The 19,479-nt window shown below is 39.3% G+C and overlaps 1 pseudogene; it reads right to left on the bottom strand.

Annotated features, from left to right (window-relative positions):
• Positions 1-18,442: 18,442 nt before the first annotated feature.
• LOC134370022 (large ribosomal subunit protein uL22-like) lies at positions 18,443-19,000 on the bottom strand (annotated as a pseudogene).
• Positions 19,001-19,479: the final 479 nt, after the last annotated feature.

Genomic DNA, 19,479 nt, shown 5'->3' with positions numbered 1-19,479 from the left:
CCTTCAAGACCCTGCTCAGCACCACCTCGCCCAGGAAGTCTACCAGGTTTCTGCTAGGCACAGATGACCGGTCTCTCTGGGTGCCTTTGTAGCACTGTGTAGATCTTTCACGGGACTTGTTCACCTTTGTATCCACCCGGTATAAACCGAGTCTAGTGCCCGCCTGCAGCCTGCTCTCCGGCAGGTTCAAGCGGACCTGGGAACTCTCCTACCACACTATTCCCAACCAGAAATTCGTTAGGCTTTTTTCCAAACTGGTGGTCGCAGAGATGGTATCTGCCTCCCAGTAACAGGAAGTTTACCAGGGCCGGAGTCCAGGGTGTGGTGGAGTGACAGTCGGCCCGCCCGTACTTCCTTGCCCTCCCAACACTGGTCGGGACGCCCCACACCCCCAGCCCCGCCAGAGAACCGCGGAGGGAGTAGGAGAGGAGGCCGGCCCACAGGCTCCGGAAAGCCCCGCGCCAGGCCAAGCAAATGGGCTCAGTGATGGCCGAGCAGGGCGGAGCTGCCCGCACCTGGGAAAATGGAGGCAGCACCGGGGCAGTGAGTGGCCTGGTGGTGCAGGCGGGAGCCGCGTGGGCATCCACCCCCCGAACAGAGCTGTGCCAGGGATCACTCACAGTGCTATGCCAGGTCGGGCGCTCGCTCTGTCTCTGGTTTGTCGCCTTCAGTGTTCTCGGCGCTGCCGCCTCGGGCTGTTCAGTCGCGGTGCGGCTCGGGCTCTCCCAGGAATCTTCTTTAATGCCGGCCTGAAACCTCGAATCCTGAATAGGGCAGCTGGCCGCCTTCAGTGTGGCCCCAGCCTCCGGGGTCCTGGCTGCATCCACAGCAGCCCTGGCGCCGTGTTCCCTGTTTCAAGACTCGCTTTTGCAGCTAAGAATCAGTTCTTTTCCTGCTCCACACTTCAAAGCTGTTGCCTGTAAATGAGGCAGCCTCTCCTGCCGGGGGCAAAGTGGCGTTGAGCCCCCACGACCGGCCAGCAGCAGCAGTCCTCCCTTAAGAGATGGCGAGAGGAAGGTCCACAAGTTTCCCGGCTGCCTGAGGCCCAGTGGCCACCTTTTCCACCTCAGCTACTCCGCGCCAGCCGCCGCAGCCGCCGCCATCTTGAAACTCCTATTACAACTCTTTAAGAGAGTCATACATCCAGATTATCTGTACAAAAAGTTTCAGCAACTTATTATTTTGTGAATAATTATTTAAAGTGAAGAGAATATTCCAAATATGGCTTTTTATAAAGTATGGTTTGATGTAATAAAATGCATTTAACTAATTTAGCTTAAATTTAAAAGCCGTTTTATCTTTAATCTTTGATTCCAGAAATAGAAAATGAAGCAGGAATTTCAGTTTGCATAAAAAGCTATAAGAGTATGTATATATACTCACAGGGCTTTAATTTCATAAATTCTGCATTCTCTGCCAAGACCACCACTATCAATGAAAATTAATTTGATATCAAAAGCTCTAATCGTATTGCAATTAAAACTCATCATTACCTCCCTTTTTAGAAAGGGAAAGTGTTCAAGTCCTTCTTGCCAAAGTCGGAGTTCTACAAGACTTTGTATTAGACTATTACAGATACTTAATGAAATTGAAGAGTTGCAGCCCGAAGCAATATGTCTTCTTAGTTGTATTTTAATATCATCTCTTTGCGGCAGGAGTATACAGCCTCCAGACATGTCTCTACACTTTCACAGTTAGAAAAAAGAAAATGGCACGAATAAGCTTTTATCTCCTACGTGTCATGTACATTGCCAAATGCTCAACATTTATTATTTCATTTAACACTCAAAACATTCATAAAATATAGGGACTATTAATCCCATTTACAAGTAAGAAAACTGTCACAAAGAAGTCACATAACAATGCACATCCCCTACGCCTCCATTTAGACTTCCCCAGTTCTGTATATCATGCAGTCTTTTTCCAGGTCTCTCCCCCATATGCCTCCCCAAACTCAATCAGTGATTTGATGCATTAGAGTTTATGCTCTAGTCTAGAACAGTGATTCTGAAATCATAACATGCTTATGAATCATCTAGCAACATTTTTCAAATGCAGATTCTGATTTGGTAGGGCTGACTTCAGGTATTGTGCATTTTTTTCAAGCTCCTGGGGAATGAGCTGCTGCTATTCTGTGCACCCTGCTTTGAGTAGCAAGCTCTAATGCCTTCTCTCCCCGTGGAAGACTGCAGCTCTAAGCAAATTGCTTTTCAAAAATTTCATGCTGCAGCCTCATCAGGTTGGCCAGTCTAAACCAATTTTAAACTTTGCTAATTTTATGGACACCAATATCCAAATACGTTTTTTCTTCCTTTATTACACAAGCAAGGCATATTTGTTACTAACAATCAGAAAATAATAACAAAATTGAGCAATAAATGATATTTACCTGACAACTACAATCAGAAGGAAAAAAGACTCAGAAAACACGTTTTGATGTCTCTCTTTCTCGAATTGTAAAAACATACTACTTAATATCTTCTGGAAATTTTCATGTTAATAAATATACATCTACACCATTTTAAAAGAATCAGAGGAACTTGCTATCTCTCATGGATTTCCCTAAAACCTGTGGGTAACTTTCTCTACCTGAGCCTCAGTTTCCTTGCCTGTAAAATGAATTGAACCAGGTGGGCTGAAAGGTCCTTTACTACAACTCTCGTGGAAATCACCTTTCTTTACATCTCTACCTCAGTGTTCTGAATTGCTATACGCCAAGGATTCTATTCCCAGTCTCAAGAGCTTCCACAAATGGAAGGTTAACAAAATAGATGGTATGCAATCTTTGCCCATCTCCAAGGGTTTAGCCTTAAAGAAATCAGCATACTTTAGCAATCTGCATTTGAACCTCCAGGGATGAACTGGCGCTTAGGATTTTCCTGTGTCTCTTCTAGCTGCTGCCTCAGCAATAGAAGGTCAGCTATGCCTCCCACTAAGGAAGACTTCTTGCTTAGATTTAGAACATATAAAATGAGCAAAATACCACAATGAGCCTTTACTACTAGAAAAGCAATATCTCTGGGTATTCATGTACTCTTTGATTTATTTAAATGACATTTTGCATGTGACTATAGAGCCTGCCATTTCATTTTCTACCAGAAGGAATTTTCATTAAGTACTGTAAAACTCCACTTAATGAAGAAGTGTCATGTTCTCATGTGCACTTGCACGAACCAAATAAGATCAGCACTAGGAAGAAAATTAACTTAATTTGGGGTTGGGTGGGGGGTGCACAATTAGCTGAGCAGATCACTACGTCTCTCCATCTCTCTGTGGATATTGAATAGCTGTCAAGAGTGAACATTTAAGGAAATTTAGTTTCCTGGCATCTCATTTGAGAAGACAGGCTTTTTTCCTCCTTCCCTCTATCCGTCCCTCCCTTCCTTTCTTACTTCCCTCTTTCCTTTCCTCTCTTCCTCTCTTCCTTTCTTCCACTTGAACTCTTTCATCATGTTTATGATGAATACTCAGGACTGCCCTGAACTTGAACACCAACTTCTCCAGTCAGCCCCCCTCTTGCACTACCTCCTGTTGGGGTAGATTTGTTGCTGTTATTAAACATTCAGGTTTTCGCCTGCAAGATTCTCTTAAGATATACCAATTGTGTTCTGAACTGTAGAGACTTGGAAGGAGGGAATTTCCCTTCCTCTCTCTCCCTCCCTCTCTCCTTTCTTTCCTTCCTTCATTTCTTCCTTCCTTCTGATACAGGAAGTGCTCAGTTTCTCTGGGCTCCGGTTTCAGGACATGCGTCTGGGTTTTCAGCCACTCCTGGAGGTCTCAGGCCCCCTCCTCTAAGCTCTCTGTTGGAGGAAAGTTACTGTTGCCTGTTAGACCTATTTTTAGCACCAACATGAGGGGAAATGAGACCACAAGGGGCTGGCTTTTGCAAATCCAGTGTCTGGGCATGCTCAGTAGAGAGCACAGAATATTCTTGAATATGCCTGGTGCGTATAACTGGGAGCCACCCCCTTAACTAAATATTCATGAGGTGGGGAAACTATAAAAGCTGAAGCCCAGCTGAAGGCAGGGTTGTTGTTCTCTTTCCCGGAGGCAGCCTGCACTTTGCTTGCTGAGTTGTGTGTCTGTTTTACTTTGTATCTAACTTACTTTCAGGAATCAGCCACTGGTTCTCTTGAGCCAGCCCGCACTTTAAGTATGATCTTAAGTGTGAACTTAACTTTAGGTACTGAACTTTAAGTATGTTTTTCTTGCTTTTGTGTTAAACTTGATGTTTGTGCTGAACTTACTTTTGTGTTAAACTTGGTGTGGGCCCTGCTCAGTCTCTGGAGCTGTGCGGCACTATCTCTGTGTATTTCTGATCTGATACATTAAACTTGTCCTCACTTTCTACTGTGACTCTGCCCTTGAATTCTTTCCTGTGGTGGAGTCAAGAACTTGGTAAGAGGACTTGGTGGGTTGAGGCTGACTATTTGTCCCCTGGACCCTACCTCTGACATCACTTCAATTAACTTGTTAATTTTAATATAATACTCCTAAAATTTCTGCCAAATATATCAATTTTGTATGGTTTGAAATCTTTTTTCCCACGTAATCATCACTTTGTGGCAAATTACATTATTTCACAACAGAGTCACCATGTTCATGTTTTGTCTTCCCTTTGATGCTATCATGCAAAGAGCCAGTCGAACGTACCCAGCCATGACCTCCATCTTATTGTGCTCCCAACACTCAGAAAAGGTGGCCTTTTGTCTCTGTGAAAAGTTATCTCAAGTCACACATTTTTGAGTATGTCCACATGTTGCATTAGAATTTATGAGGCCTCAATAAAAATAACATGTTTTGTCTCTTTCATTGCTTCATGCTGTAAATTAAATATCCCCCCAAAATTCATTGAAGCTTGGTCCGCATTCTAACAGCATTAAGAGGGTGGGAAATCTGACTACGGTATTTGAAAGGTGGGGCCTTTCAGAGGTGATTGGATCGTAAAGATTGTGCTATCATGAATGGATTAATCCATTTATGGACTAATGGGTTAATGATTTAGTGGGTTGTCATGTGAGTGGCACTCATGACTTCATAAGCACATGAAAGCACTCTTGTCATTCTCGCCATGTGATTGCCTGCATCACAGCAGGACTCTAGAGAGTTCCTATCAAGAAGGCCCACACCAGGTGGGCCTTGGACTTCCCAGACTCCAAAACTGTAAAAATTAAATTTCATTTTCTTATAAATTAACCAGTTTCAGGTATTCTAAATAACAGAAAATGGATTAATATACTTAATAATCACATGTTGCCTAGGAAGAAGGGCCAACTCCTAAGTCTGGAGCCAGATTACCAACGTACAAATCTCACTTCCACTATTTACTGTGTGACCTTTGGTAAATTACTGAAATTCTCTGTGTCTTAATTTCCTCATCTTAAAAACGGGACTAAAAATACCACTGAGATCAAAGGGTTGACTTGAGTATTAAATTACTTATTATACACTTGTGCTGGAAAAGTGCCTGTGTCGCAAGAAGCCAAATAGTGGTGCGTTTTCTATTATTCTTATCTGTATTATTTTACAAGGGAGAAATAAACTTCTGTCTAGTTTAGTGTGATTTGAGGTTTTTCTCTTATGTTCAAATTTAATCCTAAAGTTTGCCTCATTGCTTCTAGTATGTTTTAATATTATTTTCTCTTTGAAGTACTTCCCCCAGACTGAATTATACTATTGCTCCATTTTGTCTCAAGAGTATATTGAAATACCTCCATGAGAGCCTTTAGCTTATTTATGCTTTTTGTTCTTTGCTTTCTTGCTTTTATTTAATTTGATTTATTTTACTCCTGCCCTGTGCACGTCATTGTTCCTTTGTTAAAAATATTAGCTTATCTTCTTCTGTAATCCTGACACCAATCATAGTGCTTGTTTTATCATTGCTATTCCACAAATGTTGATTAAATGAATGAATGAGTGAATAAAAGACTGCATAGAAGAAGACAACTATACTAAGCAAAGACAATGTATTATTCCAGAAATGTTTAGATGCAATTTTTCTTTCTTTAATTGTATGTCTTCTCTCTTTCCTACTTAATACTTGGAGGGGAGGGTCAGTGCTGATTAAATGGCTCACTCTGAGATGTTACTGCATCAAAGTTAACCGGGAGCAGCAGATGACTTCATATCGAGCATGACTGTGCTCCTTTTTGCGGGGAAAGCTCATGCAAGAGAACCACTGAAAATGAAATTATGAAAACTTTCCACTTTTCCTGTTTGAGATGTCCAGGAGTCAGCTGGTAGGACAATTTATCTTATTAAGCTAACTAAATTTTGCTTTTCCATATTTTATCTTTTTTGAACGTCCCAACTACAATTCTAATTAGGTTGCTTTCTCTATGAAAGGAACTTAATCTCTACAGTAGATCTAATCATTAATCCATCCCACTAAGAAGAGATGAAATATTTATTGTGGAGCAAAATTACAGCACTAGGGAGCCATTCACCCTTTTTGAGCTTTTGATTCCGGAAGTTCATGAACACAAGAAATAAAACGCACAAAACAAAATCAAATGTTGCTTTACTTATATTTCAAAATAAGTTGCTTTACTTTATTTCAAAATATAAGTAGACATTTTCATTAAAATGTGATGGGAGACATGTTTTATCATCTCTTATTCTTTCTAGATTCACATTTCCTATCTGATCTCTTGATTAGCCAGATTAGCACTGTTGATGAATTTCAACCCCTGAATGATGGATTTTTACCTATTATTTTCCTTAATACTAAAAAGTTGAGAGCAGAAAACTTGCCAGTATCTATAAAATAATGATAGTGTATTTGAGTTCTGGTGTTATCTGAAAGGCCTAGTAAATGCTGAAGTGACAGAATATATGGCTTTCATTCTCGAAGTATAGATGTCATAGAAAACAATGCCCATATATTATTTCAGTATGATCTTGGAGACATGAGGCTAAATTAATCTAATTCACCATTGTAATGGGAGGACCTTGAGTGAACAAATTTTGGTTGCAGCTTCAGCCAACTGTAGCTAGTTTGTTTGTTATTTTGGGTGTTTTGCTTGTTTGTTTAATTTCCTTTTTTTATTCTGAAGACTGGAGGGCTAAGACACGGGTGATGTGGAGGGGCAGGAGGTGAATGGAGGTCATTCAGAAGATTGGGATTTTCAAGGTGTGAGCTGGGAGTGATTTTTAATATTCACATATTGAGAAACATGTGTCTCCCCAGGGTATTTGGCACTTCTGATTTGTCATTAGTTTCTAATAATACTTAATACTCATCACTTTTTATGATGATGTCTCTGTAGTCAATTTGGTTGTCTAACACTTATTTTCTAGTAAATTTTTGAGAAAGGACTCATGGCAACAATGTTCTCTGAGTTTTTGCATGATGAGAATAGTTGGTGCCCTTAATAATTAAAAGTCATACCTATAATCTTATCTTAAACATGTCACTTTATTTTCTTCTGGTGTAAAATGTTGTTGAAAATTTTATTATCTAATTTTATTCCACTTACATGTCACAAGATTTGTTTCCTATATGATCAAATGTATTTTTTTTTTTTTTTTGTCTTTTTCATGATCGGCACTCAGCCAGTGAGTGCACCGGCCATTCCTATATAGGATCCGAACCTGCGGCGGGAGCGTCGCTGCGCTCCCAGCGCCGCACTTTCCCGAGTGTGCCACGGGCTCGGCCCCAAATCTATATATTTTTAAAAATCTTATTAGAATTATACAGGGTCCTTTGAAAAGATCATGGAAGGATTCATATATCTTTTAATCCTTTTTTCCAAGAACATTTAAAAGTATCCATATGTTGATATTGGATATTTCTAAGTGATTATCCTCGGGTGTCTCAGGTATGTGCAATAGATTTTCAATACGTCATTTGTAATATTTTTCTCCTCTTGTCCTCTCCCCTCCTTTTCTTTTCTTTCCTTTTCTTTTAATTTCAACCCACAGTTCTAGTTCTCTCGCTTCAGTTTTGTTTTCAGAGACTCATACACTGTTCCTACGGTGATCTCTTTTGCCAATCATCAATATTCGTCACTGTTTTAATTTCTCCTTATCTCTTCATTTCTTTGTAATTAAAAACTTTTCTTTTTCATCTGTTTCTTAAGACATTTCTTAAAACTTTATTTCATTCTGATCCTTAAAGTTTAGTCTTAATTTGTGATGTTATGATTTGTTTATTCATTATTCTTTTATGAGTACAGTGAATTTATTTATCAGTGCTGCTGATTCTGATCCATGTTTTCCTTTTTCTCTCATGTCTTGTATCTTTTTGATGTCTTTTAGTCCATTTTAAATTAGTAGGTTGCAGTTTTGGCTTGATTTGTGGGCACATCTTGGTAGCATGCTCCCACAGTCTACAGTGAGGTTAGCCAGTTCCTCAGTCTCGTTGTTTTCTGATAATAGCTTTGATTTAGTGTTAACTTTGATACTTCTTTGTTGCTCCAAATGCTATACGCATGTTTTCTCTTATTGTTATCTTTGTTCTTTTACAAAAGAGGGAAATAAACTTTCATCTATGATTCGAGGGTTTTCTGTTTTTCTGTGAAATTAATTTTTCTGATCGTTTAGAATGAGGCAAGATTCAGGAAAGCTCTTCTGACTTCACAGAGCTTCCTCTTTAGTGCCTTGTGTTTGGGGGACTTCCTGGCTGGGTTTCTGTCCCCATTTTTGTGTACACCTTTTGTACACACCTTTTTGTGCTTTCTTTCGCTTGTCCTATCCTACTCAATTTTGTTTTAACTCCAGAACTGTCTGCTCAGCGAGGAGCCCATCCCACAAAGGTGAACTCTCTATCTGGAGAGTTTTTAGGGATTGGGCTGCTCCAGTTCTTTGGTACTTCTCACCACGGGCATCAACTGCTGTTCTCAAGTTGCCATATTAGGTTTTACAGAGAACACCTGTTGGCTCATTGGAGTTTCTCCTGTTCTCATTTACAAAAGACGCCACTCCCATTGCTTTCTTTTTTAAAAAAAAATATTTTTTATTGGTTATGAATATTCATGAGATACAAAGCTGATTGACATCATTGCTTTCTTTGTTTTTCCAATTAAACCGTGATATGGTGCCCCTCTAGTGGCTGTTGGCACATTTTGCACTGGCTGAGAACACCATGAAATCTAGTTTTGGTGTAAATGCCCATGTGGTTTTCATTTCATTATGTAGTTGCTCTCTGTTTTTATGTAGGAATTCAAGGAGATTGAAAAATCTAGCAAGGGTATGATGCCATCAGAAGAATCTGAAAGGTCTTTCACAAAGTATTGAAACAAATTCATAGCTTAGGTTTAGGAAGTTGCCATTTAGGATATAGACAGGAGCAAAATACAGCCAAATTAACCCCATTCCTTGATTGCTCTTTTGCTGTCACTCAGTGATATGGATCGAATTGTGCCCCCCAAGTTTTTATGTGCTAGTATCTTGATCCCACTGTGACTGTTAAGAGGGTGGGAAGTCCTATATGGTAATTGAAAGGTGGGTCCTTGAAGAGGTGATTAGATTGTGAGGTCCATTCCCTAGTATATGGGCATGATTCTGAGGGCTTTAAAAGGAGAGCGTGTGATAGTCCGTCTCCCTGCCTCCCTCCCTCCACCTCCTCCTTTTCTTCTCTGTCTCTCTGTCTCTCTGTCTCTCTGTCTCTCTGTCTCTCCATATGGCATCATTTTCATAAATGCATTTTTCTCTGTTGTGTTTTCTATATACATTCTTTATCCACTTTTAATGACTCTTTTCCTAATAAGGATGCCTTCTAAGACATATGTTCAAGTTTCCTCTTGTACCTAATGTCCTGTAGAAAGCCTATAGTGATTGATTACCTGACTCGTGCTGACTTCTCTGCTAGATTCTTTCACAGAGTGTTATATTCGATAGCCATACCAACTCTGCTGCACTTTGTTTTAACAGGCTGATCTCTTATTTTTTAAATGAAGGTCTGAGGAGTTAAATTGCTGTTCCAAGGTCACATAATTAATTCGTTAGAGAGCCACAATTCAAAAGCAGACCTGAGTTCAAAATAACCCAGCCTTGCACACAAAACACTTTGCTCCCTGTGTTGAGATACAAACCATGAAATTGATCACACTCCATACATGCCCAAGCTCTTTCTATTAGAATTTTTCTTTTTTGGTTTATCTCTCTTATGACTTGTGCAGGTACATTGTTAACAAATAGTTTTTTAAAAACACCAACATCTTTATACCACTATAAAAGCTTTTGTCATCATGTGATCTATGTAGAATGCTTACATATAGTAAGTCGTCAAATGTTTGGCTTTGAAATAGCAGCTTCTTCCCCCAGCAATGACTTAAAGCCCTTATTTTACAAGTGGTGATCTTTAAGGATATAAGTGGTGCATATGTATAATCTTAGCCAGTTCTGAAACATTACCATGTTGGTATTCTGGGAAATGGAGAAAGTTGTTCAGGGAGAAATTTTACAGACAACACTTGGTATTTCTGGGTGAAGAACAGAATGTGAATGTGTGACCCAGTCTATTGAGTTTCAAAAGAGGCTTATAACGCTGGGTTGAGATCCCAGAACTGGCCAGCTGCCAATGGGGAAAAAAAAAAAAAAAAACAATAAAAAAAGGACTCTCTGATTAGCTCAGTTGGTTAAAGTGTGGTGTTGTGACACCAGAGTCAAGGGTCTGGATCCGCATACCAGCCAACCAGCCAGGCACCAAAAAAATAAATAAATAAAAATAAAAATAAAAAATAAAATAAAAAATAAAAAATTTTAGAAAGAGGGTTCATTTGAATGTAAAACAAGAGAGCCAAATGGCTCAGGAAGATATTGGGGGAAATATGATCTGCAGCTCCTGGAGTATAAAGGGACAGTATTATTAGCTAGTATGGCTTCTCAGTATATCTGATATTTTCTCACATGATATGTATAGAAACATACATAATGTAACGTTATGCACCAACAAATACCATGAAAAGAGCAACTAGTGTGCCATACATAGATGGCATTGGTAAGAAAATATTTCAGTCGATTGATGAGAAATGATAATACAGCTGCCATTTATACATACCTTGCTAAGAGAGAGATAAGGGAGCTAAGCTAAGGAGACTGCAGATTCTGTCTGCCAGAGTTGGAAAATAAAGGAAGATATTATGATAAAGGAGTAAGGGGTTCTTCCTCTTTGGCCACACAATAGAAACCATCAACTCCACTTTGCACAGTGGATGACAGCCCCGGTGAACGACCAGCGGCTAGCTGGGAAGCTGCCATGGCTAGGTAACAACATGAAAGTGGGTGTGCATGAAAGTGGGTGTGAACTACTCAGTTGGGAAAGAAACTGGGACCTTGCTTTCCTCCTTAGTTTTCTCTGGGACAAATTACTAGATAAACCCAGTGTGATCAGGGATAGGTCGGGAGAAATGAAACACTTATTACTGTATCTGTACAGAGGGCAGATGCTGACAGTACCTATATCTCATTTGCAGAGACAGGACTAGAGGGGAAATCAGGCTCGTTGTTTCCTTATAATTATTCTTTATTTGAATAGCTTCAGTTAAATAGATCTTGATTTTATTTAATTTGACCAATTTAAATTGACTCACAGCATCTTAGAAAAAACTATAAATGAATCAATGCTGAACTACAGGATTTTAACTGAAATTCAACCTATCCAAGGCCATCAGATTCAAGTAAGGAGAACAAGGTTTGGAATCTCCTTTGGGAAGAAGGGATGGTTCAATGGGCTGACTTGATCAACAGTAGCTTTGTGGGGACTCCGAGTGACTTTATGAAAAGATTGCTCAGCATTGAAGAGGAACAGCAGAGGCAAACTACTTGGAGTTAGTATAAGAGTTTGAAGTTTGTAGAAAGTAGCCTGGGTGATGCTGGAAGGTATGTGGATTTAGGAGGAACTCACAGGAGTAGTGAAGTTGAGGAAGATGACAGACTTTATGAACCAAAGCTCTTAATATGGGACCATCTTATTGATTCTTCATCCAGTATGAAATTACAACTCAAATTTCTCATGACTATAAGCTTAAGGTGAAGTGACCTAGTGCCCTGATGGTTTTGGTGCTGAAGTTTTGAGGTTGGAGTGGGATGATATGCCTCTAGGTTGGTGGGGTTAGTAGGTAGCAGTTTTGAAGGTCTCTCCGTAGTGGTCAGAGACAGCAAAATGTTTCCAGATTACTTCATCCCTTGGTCTCTTTAAGTTGAGTTAGCAGTTATCCATCTAAACATTTTCCTATAGACTTCCTTGTGATTACTGATAATTCACCTTAGACAAAGCATAGAGCTTGAACCAGGAGCCAGGGAATCAGTGGGTAGAAAAGAAGTCATGGACTCTAATGAGCTCTCTGAGAAATATAAACGAGCAAAAGCTCAGCAAACACAGCAGCTAGTGGTAATTAGAGGGCATTACATAGACCTGTGGATCACTGGTGAAAAATATCAACAGCATTACTGATATGTTTGAAATGGAGCCCTGGATCTTATTGCCCTGCTGCACTCCATAATCATTCTGTTCGTTAACAAATATTTAATAGAGTGAAATTTGGGGGCAAGCTTTGTGCCAAGTATGAGAGCACAACAATGATTTTTTAAAAAAGACAGTAATTACTCTCAGGGATCCACACTATATTAAGAAATACACACAAGTAGACTCAGAGTCATAGGTTGATTCATATTTGGAAAATTATAGGTTCCTCTGAGAGCACACTGGAAGGACACCTACTCGAGCCTCTGAGGATGGGCAGGGACGAAGGGAAAGTCAAGAGAAGGGAACTGGAGATGAATAGATGGTCACAAGACAGAGGCAGTTGCTGCTCTACAAGTTTGGTATGAACCTCAAACTGTGCAGAGTATTGCGTAATGTGGAGAAAGGTCCAGAAAGATGGCACAGTGGAAGAAAATGTCAAATTGTCCTCTCTATTCTGAGTTATTCCTGATGTGCAGCATGCATGTGACCTATGTGAGAGGGCAGGAGAGGAAGAGCACCTTCATGAAAGATCATTTCTGAAGGCATGAAGTCAGTGGGACAATTCTATGAAGATACAATAAACTGTATCTGCCACATGATCGTTTATAAGTGATGGGTGAAATAGTTGGGTGAGAAGAAAGAATTATCAAGCAGGATGAGGCTGAGGTAATGGGAGAGAATATTTGAGCCAAGATATTTTTGACTAGGACCAGTAAGCAAGAATAACGACAATCTAAACAATTGCAGGTTAGCTAGGTGCAGAAATTCTAAACCAGCAGCTCCCACGTACGCTGAGGCTCTCTGAAGGAAGCCATTCATGGCCTGAATTCATGCCTCTGAGTGAGTTTCATCCTGGCGGTAGGCCAGCTGTGTTACAAACCTGGGAAGAGACTTGGCAATTGGACCTCTGATTAACTTATCTTTAAAAGCCACTCTCTACAGATAAAACTGAGGGACAATGGGTGAGGAAGAAAATTGTGTGAAAGATTTAAAGACGAGTTACACAGATTCACTTTGAAAGAGGCTAACTGTCCTAACCAGACTCTTTTCCTTTCCTCTCCCATTGCATTCCTGGGAGAATATGTCAAGCTTGACTTCTATGTTATTCCACCCCCCACCCCACCCCCCCCCACACATTTTTTTTTTTTTACTTTCTTCTGCAGCTTTTCTCTTCCTTTTCCAGAATTTTGAATAACATTTCTTGAGTATCTATTATATGATGCGCATGGTGTTAAGCATTGTACATGCAAATGTGCAATTCTTGACATTGTGGAACTTGCAGACTAGTTAGTGGGAGAGACGTATAAACACATGATTTTAATATAAGACAATTGTGCATTAAGTGTGCATTAGTTCTACAGGAACACATATTTATCCACCCATCCACTTGTGTGTCCGTATATTCGCTCAACACACATTTATTTATTGCCATCTATGTGCCAGGCTCTAGTTAGTCACTAAGAGTGATCAGGGCTAATACCAACCCAGCCTCCAAGTAGCTGAGGTTCTAGTTAATTAAGGATCTTTTCTAGTGGATGTGGGAGTGGAAATGACGTTAAATTCCTTTAGAGAGATAGGAAGTATTGTAGTGAGTGGATGAATAAAACATACTCAATACGGGTAACAGAATGAGCAAAACATGGAAACACAGTAACTCATGGCATGTTTGAGGATGGTGATAGTGAAGTGTCCACAGTGCACTGGTTCTGTGGGCAATTTTTTAGGAGCATGGTAACAAAAAGATCTCATGAAGAAACAAAATTGGGAAATACCAGTTAAATAAAAATGAGTAGGTTTATTTACTGCAGAATTTCTTGCCGCCTGTAATACGGCAAAGATTATGTACATCCAAGAGAGGCCTGTAGCTTGCACTGCTAACAGATTATTTAACCAGAGAGTGCCTTTGTCATAGACTGCCCTTCCGTGGGACATACCATTGAGAATGCCGGGCTAGATCAAGAGACCAGGCCAGCACGTAGCTGGTAGAGCTAGGTAGGTGGATTTGAATTACACTGTGAAAGGCTTTTGGCCGTAAAATTTGATCTCTATTGACTAGACTGGTGTGGGGGAAGGAACACAACAGATTTATGTGCTATTATTTTTCCTTGAATCAGATTCATTTATTTTTATAATGTTTATTCCTGAAGTATTCAATATAAAGAAATGTACAGAAATGATATACTAGATATGCCTTTGCCCTCATTTGAAATTGATCAGCTGTTAGTATTTTGACGTATTTGCTTTAGGTCATGTTTTAAAGAACTGATTATAGCAGCAAATAGAATCTCAGAATTTTTAGCATCAACGAAAATCAAGTTGCAGAATGCATTTATAATGCCACATATAGAGTTTAAATACAGGCAAAACTTGCTATATAATGTTTATAAATTCATAAATATATAGAGAAATACAAACCTATTTATGGGATCATAAACACTGGATGAAAGATTGTGTTTCTTTAGAGATAATGGAAGGGGAAGGTCTTCAATTCTACGGGTAATATTTAACTCCTTGATGAAAATAAAAATAGTCTCAAACAAATAAGACATAATGCTAAATTTATGAATCTGGGTGATGATTGTCTTAGGTCTCGTTCCCTAAAAATAGAACGTGAAACAGAAATTTCTGTGTACTTGGGAACAATTCCCAATATGAAGGAAGAAGGATTGGGCAGGGGCAAAAGCCAAACAGTAATTTAGGTACAACAGGGGCACCACCTGATTCCACAGGGAACTCTGGAACTGAGATGGCCCTTCAGAGATTTCTCAAACTGAGTCAAGAGTGTTGAGTCTTGGGACCCCTGTCTTGAAATAAGTAAGCTTTAGGCTGATTCTGGGAAGGAGATGAAAGTTTGGGCAAAGCAGCTCCCTTCAGCCAGGGGCAGCTCCTGGAGTGATCGTAGCTCAGAGCTCTCCACAGCCAGCACTTTCAGCTGTTGACAGGATGAATGAGTGCATTGCCTTGGCTCTGAAAGCCAAATATGTGTAGTGTACTACAGTATCCACTACGGTGGTGCATGTTGTGTCATTTTATTCTTGTCTATTCCTATGTTTGAAATCTTTGATAGTTTTTCAAACCTCAGCTTAAAAAAAAAATAAAACCCTTTCAAGTTCAAGAAACAGTAATACCAAACTACTACTCCAACATGCATACACACGTGCACACACACACAACATTAATCCTGGCTGTAATATCAAGTCACGTCCTTATTCTTTGTTTCCTGTTTTCCCTATATTCTCAGCAACTAGAGATTCCCTCCTCTCTTTTTTCCCCTGGTTTTGGAAGGCCTTGCTATGTATTTAAAAGTGTACAATTTATTTAGCATTTTTAAGTTTTTGTTACAGGAGAACTTATTTGGCTTTCTTAGAATGTATGCTGTATCAGTTCTGAAGTGATTTTTTTTTAAATTAAATTAATGCCATTGTTGAAATATAGTACTCTTCTTTAATCTTCTAAATTTTTTCCTTCCTCTGCTACAGTATCAAATCCTCAACTCCTTACAAAATAATGTCTTTCATTTTACTATATTTTGCTTTAGTTTGAACCATAAGGTCCATATACTTTCTAATTCAGGTTTGGCAAACTATAGCCTAAGGGACAATCTGGACTGCCACTCAATTTTGCCACACAGCTATACTCATTTATTTATATGATGTCTATAGCAATTTTTGCCGTATGATGGCAGAGTTGATAATTGTGACAGAAACCATATGACCCACAAAAGTGTTTACTGTCTGGCCCTTTACAGGAAAAAAGTTTGCGGCCCTTGCTTTAAAGCATTGACCATATTTACATTTTGCTTTTGGAAAATCCTTATGTGGTGCACAGAGCAGTGGAGAGGTGTTAACATGTTTGGCCATTTGACGCCGTTTTACTGTTTTTCAAACAGAAATCAAAAATACTGGAGGCCCTGCAGTGAAGCCATTTTTTGCACTAAAAATGCCTCAACTACAACAGGGAATAAGTGAAGGAGAAAACAGCATTAGGATCTGCTTTTACAATTTGTAGTTAATGGAAGATTACTGACGTGGGCAATAAACAGTTGTGATTTATATATGTGCACACATGCCCACACACACACAAACCCATGGTATTACTTCCTTCATGTGAGCTGGCTGCTCACCTTCTGTAAGAACATGTCCCATTGGGATGTTAAACAGGAGCATCTGCTTTGATACTGATATTTTTTTTGTCCACATGTCTTTTCTTAGTTATCTTAAAAGTGTTTCATACCCTTTTCTAATAAAGTTTAGTTGGAGAAACCTCACTAAACACACAAAATCTGAATAAGGATAGCAATCTTTATAATTAGATATGCATCTACATGAAAATATGCATATAAATATAGATGTGATGCATTAGTCCATTTCTGTTGCTTATAGCAGAATACCTGAAACTTGGTAATTTGTAAAGAAAATTAAATTTATTTCTTACATTTTTTAGAGGCTGGCAAGTCCAAGGTCCAGGGAACACATCTGGTGAGGGCCTTCTTGGTGGTGACTCTCTATAGTGAACATGGAGTCACTTGGCAAGGACAGAATGAGCAAGAGAGCTAACCTTGGCACTAACTCTCCTTATAAAGCCATCAGATCCACGCCCATGACTCAACCCATTACTCCATGAATGGATAAGTCCATTCACAAGGGCACAGTCCTCGCTATCTAATCACCTCTTAGAGACCCCACCTTCCACCACCATACTAGGGGTTAGTTCTAACATGAGCTTGGGGGGCATTCAAAGCACAGCAATACATATGGTTGTAGAGATGCGTATACATGTATATGCTCTTCTGAATCTTGCTTTGTTTTTCTTCATTTTTTTCCCCCCGGTACAGATTTTTCCATGGGCCTTATGCCAGTTTGTTTGAGAGGATATTCATCCAGATCAGCTAGGTGTTACCTGTCAGTTCAGTGGATTCATTTCCTTTATTTTGTTTTCCTCAGTACTGCTTGGTTTCTGATAGTATCCTTTGATCAGATATTAAGTTCAACAGCTGGCGATGCAAATTTACATAGATAGTTCTGAGATCCAGAAATAGTGAGCTGAGTGAGCAGGCTATGTAGGCAGTTCCTGCCCTCTGCTCTGATTTTCTTGTTCAAAAGCCTGTGTGCTAGGACAATTTCCCTACATAACAGCTTTGGCTGGACCAGGAACACAGCGCCTCCTCTGGCTGATGGCTGCCACACATATGAGAAACTCCCCATCCTAGGGCTGCTTCCAGGGGGCTGAGGATGTAGCACCAACCGCAGGCTGCCCCGAAGGAAAGACTAACCAGTGTTATTCGTCAATAGAGCTGAGAGGGATTTCAAGTGCTCTTCTTTCCACCTGCCCTCTCCTTTAGCTCTTGCCTCTCTAAATTAAAAATGGTACCAAGATTCTCCAAGAATCCCTATTTAGTTCCTGGTAAATTGAGGGTGCAAATTAGCCCATGCTTAAAGTTATCCCTCTATTAGCTCTGTATTACTAATAGGAAAAATGAGTGATGTTTTGGCATATAAAATACATCTAGTGATTATATAAAAATTCCTCTTTAAATATAAGTGGAGTTTAATGGGGGTGGTGTCGGGAGGCATCTGATAAAACACTTTCTGTTTTCCATCCTACAATATAGATTTTAATTAGGAAATTTCCTTTTATACCTGACATGTCAGCCCAATAATTTTCAAAGCATTATCTCAAATGGGAACACAAAATTAAACACTTACAATTTATATTTTGCTGAAGAAAACACAATAATTTTTTAAAGAAAGGAAAAGGAAAAGATACTTTGGAGATTTTCCCTAATTTCTACTGATAATGTATGGTGGTCTCTCTTTTGAAAATCAGTTTATGGACTGATATATGGAGGACTGGGATAAATAAACAAAAAATGTATTTTCTTGTGATTCAGCATTTCCACTAGTCATTTTAACAGTTCATAGTTTTATTTTGTGTTCTCTTAATTTCTTGGTGTGACAAGTAACTCCTTCATGCTCTTTTATTATTGACTTTTTTTTTTTTTTTACTTTTATTTGCGTTTATTTTATGCTGAATTTATTCTTGAGCTGTAAGTTTTTGTTTCTTCAGTTTCTTCTGGAATATTTTTTCTTCTTTGCAACCTCCTCTTCTGGTTTGGGAACAATTTGTTCCTTCTCAGTAAGGATCATCTCGATGTGGCAGGGGGAGCTCATTTATGGGTTAATCCAACCATGAGCTCTGTAAATGTGGCAGCACATCTTGGGTGCTTTGTTCATCTGGATATGCTCAATGACCAGAGAATCTACATCTAAACCCTTAAGTTCAGCATTACTATCTGCATTTTCAAGCATGTGCAGCAAAAATTCAGCCTCTTTTTGGGCCACTGACCCCGTGTCCAACCCCACACACCTACCTAGGCCTGGGCACACTACAAACTCCACCATTGTAATGCCTGAATGGTACACATTGCTTCTGTAAGGTGACATTCTTCAGATACTTGGTGGCTTTACGGATATGCATACCCTTGATGGGCTGAGCAGTTTCATGGGTATTCTTACAGTGAACACGAAGATTTGAAGCTCTTGATTTACATGGTTTTGTGGGGTTTTCTGGGTCAGGAGAGTAGCAAGCCATTTTCAAAGATCATCTTAGGCCACTTACTGGAAGAGGACTCTTTTATATTGATTTTAGTAAACTATAAAGTATTTATATAATAAGCATTTCATTCTCCATAATCTCAATATTCAGATATTTGCTCATGATTGTACACAGTCTTTATTTTTCATTTAGTATATTCTAGGTGATGCAGATGAGCACTTATTTATAAATGTAAACATCTGCACACGTACATGTGCACCCTCATTAACAAATGAAAACATTCAGTCTCACCAAATGTATGTCTGAAAACTAAGTGCATGCATGTTTCCTGGTTTTCAGGTAAAATTTGATAATGATAATAATAAAAATTTGAATTCTATTGCTTTAGGATTTGCTATGAGCCAACACCGTGCTAGGTGCTTAGGATATTTTCTTCAACGTTGTTTAACTGACCTTGTTAGGTAATGTTTATCTTCCCCATTTTCAGATGAAGTGACTGAGATTTGGAGAGCTTA

The sequence above is a fragment of the Cynocephalus volans genome, chromosome 2 (genome assembly GCF_027409185.1).
Source record: "Cynocephalus volans isolate mCynVol1 chromosome 2, mCynVol1.pri, whole genome shotgun sequence".
NCBI lineage: Eukaryota > Metazoa > Chordata > Mammalia > Dermoptera > Cynocephalidae > Cynocephalus > Cynocephalus volans.
Note: the sequence above shows the minus strand (reverse complement) of the source record. Positions and strands in the feature narration are given on the sequence as shown.